The sequence below is a fragment of the Canis aureus genome, chromosome 25 (assembly GCF_053574225.1).
Source record: "Canis aureus isolate CA01 chromosome 25, VMU_Caureus_v.1.0, whole genome shotgun sequence".
NCBI lineage: Eukaryota > Metazoa > Chordata > Mammalia > Carnivora > Canidae > Canis > Canis aureus.
In genome coordinates, this window is record NC_135635.1 from 19,193,457 (window position 1) to 19,208,499 (window position 15,043).

General features: G+C 36.6%; 1 long non-coding RNA gene across 2 annotated transcripts in view; it reads right to left on the minus strand.

The window, feature by feature from the left end:
• The window catches only part of LOC144297624 (uncharacterized), a 71,188-nt gene that overhangs the window by 47,720 nt on the left and 8,425 nt on the right, over nt 1-15,043 (minus strand). Inside the window, exons 5-6 of one of the 2 annotated variants that reach the window (XR_013364583.1) lie at nt 3,303-3,503; nt 1,350-1,581 (exon numbers count right to left, since the gene is read on the minus strand). The exons of the other annotated variant lie outside the window; for it this stretch is intronic. This is a non-coding gene — a long non-coding RNA (uncharacterized LOC144297624). Of the gene's footprint in view, nt 1-1,349; nt 1,582-3,302; nt 3,504-15,043 lie in introns of those variants that run through there. 2 annotated transcript variants of the gene reach the window in all.

Below are 15,043 nucleotides of genomic sequence, written 5' to 3' on the forward strand. Positions count from 1 at the left end.
GCAAAGCTCCAACAGTGCTACTGGAGCAGGGTGTAAACGGAATGGTTTGCAGGCAGGTATCACTAAGCAAAAAGAAGAAAGGCTCAGCCAAACAGTGCTTAAGCTTCAAAGTGTGGCTGAAGCCATGGAGCCCTGGAAGGCTATTTTGACTTTAAGGAAAGGCTTGTGGTAAGTTTTGTTTCTATGGAAATAAAGCAATTAGCTTAAACAGCAATTGAAAACTATTTGGTGAAAAAGATACCAAATGACATTTCTTTTTCATTTTATACGAAATAGTGTATTATTGTTTCAGTTAGCAACTAGAGAGCAACACGGGTGCCTGCTTGGGCTTATTTTTAATTAAAAGTTTATTTTATCCTTAGAAAAACAACTCTGATTGGACTGGGTACCGGAATGTGAGACCCAGTTACATTGCCCGGGGAAAGCCTTCCTGGGTGATTTTTGCAGTTGTGTGTGAAACACCATTGTTCTGCTGGAGGCACCTATTGGAATTTCAGATTGAGCTTTTAGGGTGAGAGTGACAGATTCAGACTTGCCTTAGAAACAACAAAGTGCAACGTGTTGATTACTGTCCTACTTTATTCCTGACATAGGCTGAAAGTAAGGTTAAGGAAATGTTCTCCAATTTATCACAGTCTTCACAATTACATGCCTCCCTTCCGTGTTGTCAGACTGTGCCCCTCTTTCTGCCTTTTAGGATGGCTGTAGGATCATGCTGCCCAAACAATTTACCTAGGCTTCCTATAAAAACGCAGCTGGCTGCTGAGCCCATAGGCCTAGGGAGGAGCTCCAGATTCTGCATTTCTAACAATTGCCCAGTGAGACTCATGCTTCTGGTCCAGGAATCACGCTTTGAGTATCAAATAGATGGTGGACCAAGGTGTGTGTGTGTGTGTGTGTGTGTGTGTGTGTGTGTGTGTGTATGAATGGTTAGTGATCGTAATACTTGACTGATTTTTCCTCCTTTTTTCAAATATTCAAATCTAAAAGTTGAAATTTAAAACAAATCTTATTTCCCCCATTCCAATGCCCCAAAACACACTGGATTAAAAGTAGTCAAACCAAGCAGCAAGTGAGGAAGAGGATCCTAAGAGAATCAAGCTTAATTCTCCCTACTGAGCCATGTGTAATTGGGCTCTCATGCTTGTTTAAGACATGGTGCCGAGAGGGTTAACAGACCCATCAAAGGTACTGAGGGCATTTGCAGCACAGATCCCAGAGTCTTTTATAATGTTTTTCCTCCTACTGCATCATTGAGATGTTAGCTCCTACCTCTGCATCAGTAGATGCTTGGGGTAGGTGACACTCACATATACCCAGAGCTGTCATTCCCCAACTCAGGCCTCCCATACAGAACTTTATTACCTTATTTTTGCCTGCTTTGAGCATTTACCAGTTCACTCTGATACAATTATGTCAGTCCTTTTTATCCCTGAGAAAATTCAGAGGTTCAAGTAAGGGGCAAGTTATACTTTGATTCAGCTTTTCTTAATTTGCTCGAAGATGAACTGAGAAAACATTTGCTCAGTTTTTCCATTCTTGTCTTCTTTCTCTCATTCTCAATACTCTATCCTCTTTTTCCTATTAACAAAAACAAGTGAGAGCATAAAAAATAATCTGTGCAAGTGGAATATATTATGTTATCAGCTGTTGGCCAGTGAAGAGACAGGCAGACCGTATTTTGCACCTGATGATTCAGAAATAGAGCACTTGGGGCCTGAAGGGGGTGAGGTGAATCTTTTCTGAAATTCTTAAGCCCTGAGGTATATTGGTGGCTTATTTCACATTTCACCTGCTGACAGATGGTGAAGGGACAGTAAGGCCATAGGAGCGGGGCAGGGAGAAAGGAAAGAGACAGATGGAGTGGGGTGGAGGCTGGTCCTCAGGGAGGACTGAGCAATTCAGAGAGGGAAACAGAGAGGGTTTGTATCATGAACACAATGACCCAAAAGTGACAAGAGAAGGGAAGAGGGACAAGTAAGAAGGAACTTTTTTTTTTGTTAAAGAACTTATTAATTAATTTATTTATTTGAGAGGGAGAGAGAGAGAGAGAGAGAAAGAAAGAAAGAGCACACAAGGAGGGGGCAGGGACAGAGGGAGAAGCAGACCTCCCCACTGAGCTGGGAGCCCAATGCGAGGCTCCATCCCAGGACCCTGAGATCATGACCTGAGCTGAAGGCAGATACTTAACTGATTGAGCCACCCAGGCACCCCACAAAGCTGAGTTTGAACACACAATGTTGGCTAAAGATGGGTTATTGAAAGAGCTAAGTCTTTATTGCTACTGAGGCCACAATTGAATAACTTTCTAATGAGCCAGGAACTCAGACTAGGAGTTCTTTAGGAATGCCTGGGGCATAAAAGAGAGAAGTGTTTCCCAAAGGTGGCACGAACAGACCTGCTGGACCTGGGAAGGGATGATGGAGAGGAAGAGGGATGGAGAGAGGGTGCTGCTTTGGAGCTCCTTCCTGCCCAAAGCTTCTGGAGGAATTTGAACTCATACAGGGTGCCATGTTTTTCTGAACTTACTGATTGTTTTCTTAGAATCTCTCATCATAGAAGGCACTAATATGATTGAGCTCTGAAAACCAAAGCATGAAAAGGAGGTCCATCTCTTGCCATTCCAAGCTCTCTTCCTAGGTCAGGTGGAGGGCATCTTGACAAATCAGAGAAAAAGGGGAGTCATTTTTCCACAGGCTTTGTGGAAAATCAATAGTTATTTGGGGCTCTTTTGGAGGGTTGAGATGTAGAATGCATCTTAGAAGCAAAGAGATTTGACACTCTTATTTTCTAAGGGAAAGAGGGAAGTACCTTACTACCTTACTGCTGGTCACATGGCTGATCTGAACTCGGTTATTATTCCTTTTTTGTTTTTGTTTTTATTATATTATCGATTTTTGTAAAGCTCTCAGCACAGTAGTCTCCCTATGCCTTCAGAACATGGATCTGCTTTCTTCCAAGAATATTTAACGAAGTCTTCTTTCAAATAAGAAGGGTTAAAGTAAGAAGGTCCACATAAAGGATGCTTCTCTATGTTAATGTCGCTCTACAAACAGTGATGTTTTTAGGGGATCCTGAGGGGTTTCTCACAATGTTCAGCACTCCACCTCCCTGACCGATCTGCCTCAGTGATAAATTAGGAAATGATAGAGAAAAATAAACCCAAGGTGCAGGTTTTGGCAGGTTTCTCATGATTCAAACCGTCTGCGTGCAGTAGGACATTCCCATTGGCCAATTCTGACCAGAAAGGATTTGAGCTTGTGGCCTTTTATGAGGTCAGATTTTCATTCTCAACCACTCACCTGTGAAAGCCTCTGCAGGAATCACTGCTGATTAGGACCACATCCATTAGGGGAGGATTGATGGATTCCAAGTTCACTGTCCTTTGCACAGAGCAGTGAGGCCCTGGGGACCCCAGTTATGCTCAAACTTAGAGATCACTTTGCTGTTTCCCCTCCAGCAGATTCCAGCAGCAGATACAATCTAGAGCCTCAAAGGCAGGGCTGGAAACAAAATGACATCTTGGCTGTTAGTATTCTGGGCTTGAACCTGCTTTGTCCTGGGGGTGGATAAGATGACCTCATAGGTCTTTTCCATCTCCAATTTCTATGAACCATTGTTCTGGGGAATAGATGATTTAATAGGCCAATACATATTTGTGTTTGCCCACTCTGCTGTTCCTTGTATTTGTTATATTTTACTTGGTTACCCTGGGAAGAACAAATCCATTATGTAAGTCCAGAGACACTCAGAGGTCAAAATCTGCAAAGGGCAGAGTTTGAAGGGATGTGGTCAAGAGAGAGATGGCGGTGAATAGGAAACCTGAGCTCACAAGTGCTTTCTAGATGTTCCCAGAGCAAAGTTGGAGGGAAAGTACCAGGATGTGATGTCTTCTAGTGCAGTGGAAAGAATATAAATATGGAGACAGAAGACCTAGTTTGAACTCTGACTTACTGGCTTCTAATGATTTCAGCTTCCACATAGATAATGGATTCAATCATAGTTACCCTGTTTATTTAAAGAGGGTTGGTTTGAGAGTCATATGAGAGAATGTGTGTCTGTGTATCACAAGTGTAAAGTGATATATAAATTAGGGATATTATTATTATTATTTAATGAAGTGATTCTTATGCTCGGAGTTGAATAGAAAAGTTCCGTGTGCAAAGAGCTATGCCAAAAACAGCTATGTTTTCTGAAAGCAATTTTGGAAGAAAGGACGAGAAACTGACAATAGGAAATTAGGTTTAATCAGTGCACAGGAAGAAAGAGAAGTAAAACCTCAAATGTTCTCATCTTCTGGTTTGTTCAGCATGTAAGCCAAGGCACATTTCAAAGTCTGACAAATACTGAAAATCACCATTGATCTTTTTCTTATGATGAATGACTCCTAGAAATTCTTGAAGTAATAATCTAACTGGTCTAATATTCAAAAAAGCTGATTGAAATAATGTAACTCAATATAGATTTTTCTGAGCAGCTTCTATGTGCAAGACCACAACCCAGACTTAGAAAGAAGAAAACATTCCCTGCCTCCAAGAATTGCAATTTGAAAGGGAAAAATGAGTTCATAAATACATCTAGTGTTTTCCAGGGGTTAAAACAGGATCAAAATGATTCTCCCCAAAGAGTTTTTTTGTTGGCTCTATTTCCTTTCAGATTACTCAGCGGTATCCAGGCGTGACCCACTCACTAAAGCATTGGTCCCCATTGTTGCAAACACCGTTTTGGTTCTCTCCCAGACCAGTTCACTGTGGTAATGCCTCCTGGTCTTGTCAAAATCCCCTGAGATCCCTGCTACTGCTGGCCCTTGGAGATGCCTTGTCTGCTGGTCCCTGCTCGAGCTGCTGTTGCTGCCCTTAAATGCCCCTACTGGGATTAGTACTCCACAAGTCACATTAAATAAACAAGTCAGATAGATGCATGAACAAAGTGTAGTAGGCAAAATGGGTGAATGAGAGTGGGAGGTACAGGCTTCCAGTTATGGAATGAGTGAGTCATGGAAGTGGAAGGTAAGCATAGGGAATATGGTCAATGGTACTGTAATAGCAATACCTGTAATGGATGGATGGCAGCTACACTTGTGGTGAGCACTGCATAGTGTACAGAGATGCTGAATCACTATGTTGTACACCTGAGACTAATGGAACTAGTATGCCAACTAGACGTCCATTAAAAAACATGCCGTAGAAATCTACAGTAGGACTCTATTGATTCTGCTCACCTAGGGTAATTTGAAGGGATCATGGAATGCTCTCTCTGAAAGAATATATTTAATTTAAATTGTAGATATATTTATTTGAAAGAAAGAGAGGGAGAGAGCAGGGGGAGGAGCATAAGGGGAGAGAGAGAGGGAAGGGGAAAGAACCTCCAGCAGACTCCATGCTGAGTGCAGGGTCTGACATGGGGCTCAATTTCAACTCCTTGAGATCATGACCTGAGCCAAAACAGAAAATTGGTTGCTTAACGACCAAGTGACCCAGGTGCCCCTGGAATGCACTTATTTTTTTTTTTTAATATGAAGCATGAATATATGTCAAAAGACAGGGGAGAAGGGCATCCTGGGATTATGGACTGTAGAGACAAAAGTGTAGAGATGTAACAGTTCATAACGTCTAGTCTAAGAAAATAAAATAGGACTTTCTCTCAAAAGCAGCATAATAGGGTATTAGGAGTAACAAAAAGAAGTTAAAACAAAGGCCAATCATATATAAAACATGTCTATAAAACATGGGATGCACATTTATTCTTCTTCCTATACTAGAATAAGAGATAGGGTCGATACTATTTCCCTTCTCATTAAACAATAAAACAGAGTTCCAATTAAAATCCCTGTGAGTGAAGTCCTGAGGTGGAGAAGGCCATGTAGTGAGTTCCAAGAATAATGGAGCACATTATCAAAATGCTTGGACACCTAATCACTAAGGGCTCAGAAACTATAACTATATAACCAGCAAGTCGCCTGGTAATAGTGAGTATAAACTGACTGCAATGTCTGAGACTTTTAGATTGAAGTCTCTTTACCAAGACTCATGAATGTTTAACACAGTAATTAGTAAATTTGTTAAATAGAATTCTAAATACCACTATGTTTCTCCAAAAGTTGAGTAGTTTCAAATGGATGTTCTGGTTAAATATGTAGAAAACAGTCAGATTTTATTCCAAGGCGAAACAACTTGTGTTGGTATCCACGGTTCTGTATACACATAGTCTTTATGCAATGTAAAGCGATGTGATTTCCTGGCACCATCAACCATCACCCAAAGAAAACTTGAAGGCAGTCTTTTCATACAAAGAAGACTGTTTCTTGTTTTGAACTACAGGTGCCTATGGATTTCTTTGCTTATACTATACTCTTCTACTTCCTGAAATACTTGATAGAACATATGTATTGATTTATATTCTCCTATGGCTATTCCAGCAACGCTGCTCTGGTTGTTTCTTTTCATTTGCTTGTCAATTTGTATGACATCAGTTGTGCTCTGAGAGGTCAGGCTGTAGCATGGCATTTTTTTTTTTTTAATGACTGGATTGATGTCTTTCAATGATGGCAAGGATAATGATGCTGTCTTATGCTCTACATCATCCACTTTGCTAAGTCAGTGTCAACAAATGAATCTCTTAGAGAAGCAGAGGATTTGAAAATCTCCCAGAAATTTCAAAGATAGACTTCTCTGCTCATATGCTCCCCAATTTCTCATTGTCCTCTCCATCAGACATATATTCTCATAACACTGATTGTCACAGCGCAAAAAGAAAATGACAGTAAAAATAATGAAAATGGTGTTGAGGATATACTAGGTATTAACAGTTTCCATAGGGATGACATTTATGTCATTTATTCATCCTAGTAATTCAGTGATCACCTCAAAGAGGCAGCAATAGAGGCTTTAGACAGGTTAAGTCAATATCCCAAGGTCACATGGTGACAATGTAGCACGGCTGTGACTCAAAGTCAGGTCTGTTTGTTCCAAAATCCATGCTCTTCATCAGGGACACTCTTAGTCTCTTCCATTCAAACAAGGCTTTTCTGTGCCTGGGGTGGATGAGTCGGGGTGTTATCGCTATAGATCTCAGACTGCTGTTATTCCATATTCTTTCTAATGACATGAAGGATATATGTAGACATTAGCTCAAAAGACTTCTAGGTGATGGGATGCCTGGGTGGCTCAGTAGTTGAGCATCTGCCTTTGGCTCAGATCGTGATCCTGGGATCCTGGGATCGAGTCTCGCCTTGGGTTCCCTGTGGGGAGCCTGCTTCTCCCTCTACCTATGTCTCTACCTCTCTCTCCATGTTTCATGAATAAGTAAATAAAATCTTAAAAAAGTCTTCTGGATGATGCTATTGTTTTTTTTTTAAGAAGAAATACAGAATATTAATAATAGAATGAGGTTAATGGAAAGAAGTGCAAGGATTTAATCTAAACAATGAAATACAAAATAGAGAATGACTACTTGACACAAGCTAATCTGACAATGATCTAGAAATAAAACATATATGTGACTTGTCTTTAAAAACAGAGGAAAATAAAAGAGTTAAGATAATATATGGGATAGAATTGAACAGAGAGAGACTGACAAAATGAGCATTTTTCATATGCTCAGAAATGGTCAAGACTTTACTAGCATATTACCTGCAAATTTGGGTTACACTTACAGAAAAGATAGAGAGGTAAAGATGATTTAGAGAAAAAAATACTGGAAGATGGAAAAAATTGAAGACAGGAATTATGGGTAAATGTTAATGACATTTGAGTTGTTCAGTTTAGAGGAAAAGCTTGAGTAACACTTACAGATACCTAATATCATTATAAAAATTGCAGCTTTTTGTTGGTTTCTTCTTTTATAGAGGGTAGAAATATTAGTTTGTGTTTCAGATTTACTTCATTTTAGGCAAAGAAGTTTTCTTTTCTGAAAAGTTATATATATGTAAATTAAGAGTGTTTACTAAAATCAAACTATGAGCTAAAGAGAAAGAGGAATTCCATTAATAGATTCAAGTCTGAAAGAAATTAAAACTCTAAATTATTCTTCTTTATGGCATTGTGAACAAACCACAGGTCCCCCCAATCTCAACTTTACTCCCTCCAAAAAGCCTCTGTGAGTCAGTTTGAGCTATGACTGACATTATAAATTTTTCTAAAGCAATTGAAATGGAACAAAACCAGAACATCGAAATATTCTCCAAACCCAACTTGACCGACCTGATATTTCACTTGGTTTGAGTCCCTGGTGTAAAAAAAAAAAAAAAAGGAGTTTTTTAGAATCATAATTTAAATACACCAGACAGCTCTTCTATTTAAAAAAAAAGAAATCCTATGGTGGATGCTTTAAAAAAACAAACTTCTGTGAAATGAATAATCACCTACTGATCTATTTGTTTTGAAAATGTTGGGGGGGGTTCTGATTTAACTTAAACTACCTGATTATCTACAGGTTTTGACTATAATGATGTGGCCAAACTGGTTATAGAGAAAAGGAATTCAGTTACTATGCTTGACAACTGTATCCACAAAACATCCTTACACTGGAACTAATCTAACACTGTATCAATGATACTTGGATAAAAATAAATAAACAAACCAAAAAACAGTACAACTTTAATGATTATTTTGCATTAAAGATTGATTATATAATTTAGGTGATCAGTGGCATGACTTAATCTCTTTTACAGAGAGAAAAGGCTAGAAAATTGACATCTAAGACTCTCCGTGCTTAGAAATTGTAGGAACTTCAAGAAGTCAGAATTAGCCCATTCATTTTTTTTTAGAGCTCTGCGTCAGTGTCCATTATGGTTATGCTCGTAAGATATGTGTGCTAGCTCCTTCCCCTTTTACCGCAGGAAAACTGGGCAGCCCTTCTGGAGAGCAGCCTCAGCCAAGGTAGTGGATGCCATGATTGGTTTTCCTTTACCTCACCACTGGGACGTTCCTTAATACTTTATAGAATTCCTTCCCTCAAGCCCGTGTCCCTTACTTCTCATGGAAGTAAAATATTGCATTTATTTTTAAGAGACATGGAAATGACCCTCTTTTATCTTGTTCTTGGTTTTTGTGTCTTTGAATTTCACTCCCTCATGGGGGCCTGGGGATATTAGAACCTCATTATTTAAGCTTTGAGTTACTTAGAGGCTAATTTAAATCAATCTGCAAACAACAGCAAAGCGTGTATGTTAGGAGGGGGTGATGATGGTGGTGGTGATAAATCAGGGATGGGTAAGTGTAACTTCTCTTCCTAAGGTGTGAATCCATTTACCTTTATTCCCTAGAGGGGCACATGCTAAAAAGCCGCTAATAGAATGTCTCCTTCTATCTATTTCATCCCTCTACCTATTAGCCTAATTGTAGGTCTGGATCCACAAGGAAATGATTAGGGTTTAGGGAGGGATCGGCTGCTCAGATAGACAGTAGACAAGAAATATGAAACCAAGAGAAAAAAAATGGGGTCTGAGAGTTTTCCTGACCCTGAAAAACAGGAAGGCTACTTTATAAAACAGAAGGGCAGGTACACATGGGGACGGTGTCAAATGTACTGCCAGACAAATGACATTCAAAATATTTATGAAAAGGAGGCCTTTATTCCAAAACAAGCTGTCTGGACCTGGACAAGTTATTTAAGCTCTCCTATGAGGTTTCCCTAATATGATCAATAAGGAATTATCTTTACCCAGTAACATTATTTTGTGGATTGACTAAAATATAAAAATAAGCTGATGCCATACCTGAAGCATAATAGATTCAGGGAATATTAGTTCTTTTCCTTTTCATGAACTTAATGGTTAAAACACCAGAGTGCATAATAACAATTTTATCACCCACTTAATGAGTGTCATTAAGTGACTGTTAAATGCTAGGAGCTTTACATATTTTGCCTGTGTTGTATAATTTAACTCTTTAACCAACAATCCTGTCAGGTAAATGTTATCAGCTGTTTGTTGTTGTTGTTTACAGATTAATTAATTGAGACACAGAGAAGGTAAGTAACTTGACTAAAATCTCACAGCTGGTAAATAGTAGAATCAAGATTTGGACCCACATACTATGACATAATAATATTATTACAAAAAAATATATTATTATACTTTTTCCCCCCAAATCTGCTAACCAAGCATGCATAATTCCCTCTAGGGAAAGGATCAATACTCTAGATTTATCAAACAGAAACAGTATTTTTCACACAATGATCAAGAAGACTGATTTTTCCCCCCAAGTTACTTTAAGAAACCTTGAGCTATCTGGGTAATCTAGAAAAGATCTGGTCATTTATTCTGTGAGTATCCTGACCTTTAATGCTACACTGCAGTAATATAGTGTATATTCTTTGGTATCTGATTTTTTTTATCACTCAACAATATATTAGTGAAGTTCATTTAAGTTGTGCAAGTAACTGTAGCTTGTTTTCAATTATGAATAGATTTCCCGGGGAAGAATATATCCTAACTGGATATGTGGAAAGTTTTCAGGTACAGCTATGATGAATAATGATGTTATGAATATTCTCGTTCCAATCTTTTGGTGCATATGTGCTTGCATTTCTGTGGAGTAGAATTGTTGGATTATAAGATATGTGTATGTTCAGCTCTAATAGATGCTACCAGTTTTCCAAAGTGATACTTTGACCAGCCCTGAGCTCCAGTTGTCTACATTCCCATCAATTGTTATTTTAAGTCTTTTTCATTTTAGCCATCCTGGCAAGCATGTAGTGGTATTGCACCATGGTTTTAATATGCGCTTCCCTGATGATGACAATGAAGTTGAGTGTTTTTTTATATATTTATTGGCTGCTAATGAAGTATTATTTCGATCATTTTTTCTATTCAGTGGGTCATCTTTTTATTGATTTGTAGCACTTCTCTATATATCCTGTATATGAACACTTTGTTAACTTAAAGATGGTAAATGTCATCTTTCTGTGGCTTGCCTTTGTCACTCTCTTGATGTCTTTTGAAAAATTAAAGTTTTTACTTTGAATACAGTCCAATTTACTATTTTCTTTTTCCTTCAAGGATAATGTCTTTTATACTCTGGTTAAGAAAACTTTCTCTCCCTTCGGTTATGCATACACTCTCATATTTTACATTAGAACATTATTGTTTGCCTTTCATGTTTGGATCTACAACCTATCAAAAATGGATATTTGCATATAATTGAGGTAGAGGATATTTCAGTTTGTCCGTATTTAAGTCCAATTGTCCCAGCAATATTTATCAAAAAGATTATTATTTTTCCGTGGTTGTATAGTAACACCGCCATCTTCAATATAGTATCTACATATGGGTGGGTCTGTATAGACTCTTTTTACTTTTTTCCAGAGACCTATTTGTTAATCCTTGAGCCTATATCACATTGTCTTAATTATTGTCACTTTAAAATATGTCTTGGTATCTGGTGTCTAGGAGAACAAATCCTTTTACTGGTTTTCCCTCAAATGGCTCCTAGATAGCCTTGACTTTGGTAGCCTTTTAATAGAAGTTTTAGAGTCAACCCTTCAAAATCTGCTGAAGTTATTAAAGAAATGCTTTAGGATTTTTTTTTTTTTTTTTGCAGGGGTTGTGGGAATTGCATTAAACCATTGGGTAGAACCATTGGGTATGGTCCATTTGGGTAGAACTGACATCTTAACAAAATTAATTTTTACATTTCATAAGCATGTATATCCAATAGTTTATTTATTTAGGTTTTCTTTGATTTCTGTGCTGTATACTTTATAAATTTCCATGTAAGCATCTTACAGGGCTTTCTATAGATTTATTCCTAGAAACTTGGTTATTTGGTAAGACTGAAAATGATATTTTTTAAAACTTCAACTTCCCATTTTGTTAGCAAGTCACCACAATGCAATTGATTTTTTGCATATGGATCTTTCCCCAGCAATTTTGAAAAGCTGCTTATTGAATTCTCTTTTTTTAAAAAAATATTTTATTTATTCATGAGAGACACAGAGAGAGAGAGAGGCAGAGACATAGGCAGAGGGAAAAGCAGGCTCACCGCAGGGAGCCAGATGCAGGATTGATCCTAAGACCCCGGGATCCTGACCTGAGCCAAAAGCAGACGCTCAACCACTGAGTCACCCAGATGCCCCTATTTGAACTTTCTATATAATCTTATTTTCAGTGAAAATAATAATTTATTTTTTTCTCTTTCAATCCTTACACCTCTTATTTTTCTTATAGCACTTCCATGATGATTTTGAGAAGCTGTGATATTAAGCTTCTTATTCTTATTCTTGAAATTTCAGAATTTATTAACATAAAATAAAGTGTCTGCTGAAGGTTTTTTGAAGATATTGTTATCAGATTAAGAAAGTTTATTTATATTTACAAGGAATTTTTAAAAATCACAAATGTATATTGAATATTTGCAAATGGTTTTTACGAATATTGAGATAACCATATTTTTTTCTTTCATGATTCCTTCATGTGCTGAAGTATACTGATTTATTTTTTAATATTAAACCAACTTTGCCTCTTTGGTCTAAACCCAAATTAATCATGATGTATTTACCTTGGCATGGCTTGCTAATACAATGTTTAAGAATTTTGCTTTTGCTTCTATGTTCATGAGTTAGATTTGTCTGTAATTGCCCCCTTTCCCCCTGCCAATGTCTTTGTCAAGTTTTGTTACAAAGGTAAAAGTATTTATTTACCAAGTTTATTTATTTAATGGTCACTATAGTGTTATTAATGTTTTTGATTTCTTCTTTCATCTTTGGTAATTCTATGTATATGCATTTTTATTTATTTATTTGAGACAGGCAGAGAGAGAGCATTATGGGGGTTGGGAGAGCATGAGAGGGAGAGGGAGAAGCAGACCTCCCCACTGAGCAGGGAGCCCTATGCAGGACTTCCATCCCAGGACCCTGGAATCACGACCTGAGCTGGAGGCAGATGCTTAACTGACTGAGCCACCCAGGTACCCCAGTAATCATATATTTTTAAGTAAATTGAAATTTTTTGATGTTTGTAATCTAAGTTCATTTTCTTTAAGTTGCTTATGATTATAGTGATCATATAATTTATAATCCTACTGGAACACTTTTGAGATTGAGAAGGGAAGTGCAAATAATTAAAATTGGGTAATTATTTAGATATTTATTTCTTTACCTAAAACAGTTTGCTGTACTTATAAAATGGTTTTACTGACAATCTATTTTCAAAGATAAAAGCCATTCTATAAAATATAAAGAGCATATCTATTTTTATTAAAACAAGTCTTCATACTGAGTATCGAAACATTATAAAATGACATACAAATATTTGTTTTTAGTAAATATTCATGTTACCTAGTTGGTTTCTTGGCTGTGCTTATCACTGATATTACTTTGTCACTGATATTTTTCTGAAGAATATATTTTTTTACAATACTGCCTTACTATTTTTAATTTTTTCATAGCATTTCCTGTGGTGTTTTCAAAATTGAGTCTCATCCTTCTAAATTTGAAGTTGTTGACAATTTCAACTGATGTTTTTCTATAGATGGAGATATTTTCAATTGAGAGCATACTTTTGCTACAGGTGTTGAGGTACTTCAAAGATCATAGTTTTCAAGAATAAATTTTTTTCATAAAGAAATGTGTAAATATATCAGTCCACATATTTTCACAGATTATGTCTCTTCAATTTAAAATACATCTCTCTAAAAATGTTTTTGCTTAGCAAGATTCATCAAACAAGTTGTCTATGATTACGATTCTTTGAGCATTTGCTAAATTTATATGCTGTAAAATTGTAGGCCTTTTCAATTTCATTCCACTCTAGTTCAGAATGTAAATTTATCCAATTTAAAATAGAAGGTCCATCAAAACATTCTTATGACAAGTGGACATATCACAAATCTCAATCATAATGTTTTAATGTTAAATCTCACACACCATTTGAGTTCTCATATTTAATTTCTTCCGTTCCTCCTTCCATTATTAATGAAGGGATACATTCGTATTTCTCTCTAAAAAATTTGTTACCTAATTGCAATTAGTAATTCTAAGAACTAAAGCTTTCTGTTGTTCCACTTAATGAATATTTTCATTAAAGATTTACAATTGATTTTGGAAAAATAAAGACAAATTTCAGAAGTCTTATTTTTTAAGAACTTCAAAAGCATTGTAGGTCATTGAGGTTGAATTACTAAATAGTTTTTCTTCAAAGGCTTGAACATTTCTAAAATCTGATAGTGAGTGGCAAAGGCAGCACGTGTGTTTGGCTATGGTGTATGTATATTTAAATTTAATAAGTTTATCACAAAATGTTGGTAGTTCCTTGTCAAAATTTATATATATCTGTAAGTATTGACAACTGGAGCTTTGATTTCAAGTAGTAGTTTCTTGAGTGTAATTTTAAATTATGTGTATAGCACAACTAATGACTAAGACACAAATTTGAAATTAAGAATTTTACCTTGTATTGGTGTCATGTTTCACCAAAATTTGTATTTTTATCACAGAAATGAATAATCTTGTCTTTATTGTTGAACTTTTAAAGAAAATTTATAATAGCATTCACAAAAATGTCCCATTCTGACTTTCAACAGAATAAACTTCCAAGCATTTCACTCTGTGTAAACAACAGAAGAGTTGTTGAATTAACTGATTTTCTATTTGAAGTGTCTGATGACACTAGAATAAAGCCAGTGCTTACATGTTTAGGAAGTTAGAGAACTAATGGAGCCAATATATTCATAGCTGTCACTTTACTTTTCATATGAGTGCAAGGAATCTTATGTTAACAAAATGAGTGGAATTAATTTAGACCAGTCATTTGATCTAAATGGAAAGTCATGATATATAAATATACCTTTTGCAGCTGCTTTTGCTTGTTTTGGTTTTCAGAAATAATCTCAAATATTAATTTTGTAGTAAGATAGTGATACGCTAGTAAATTTGTATCTTCTGTCTTTTTTTGTGTGTGTAGCAGGAATAACATTGACTCCCATGATGACTGGGTAAATGTAAACTCCTATTTGTGTAGTCCAGATGTTTATCAGCAACATTCTTGAGAAACTGAAATCCAGAATTTATTTTTACCAAATATGCTTTTTGAAATTCAAAACTA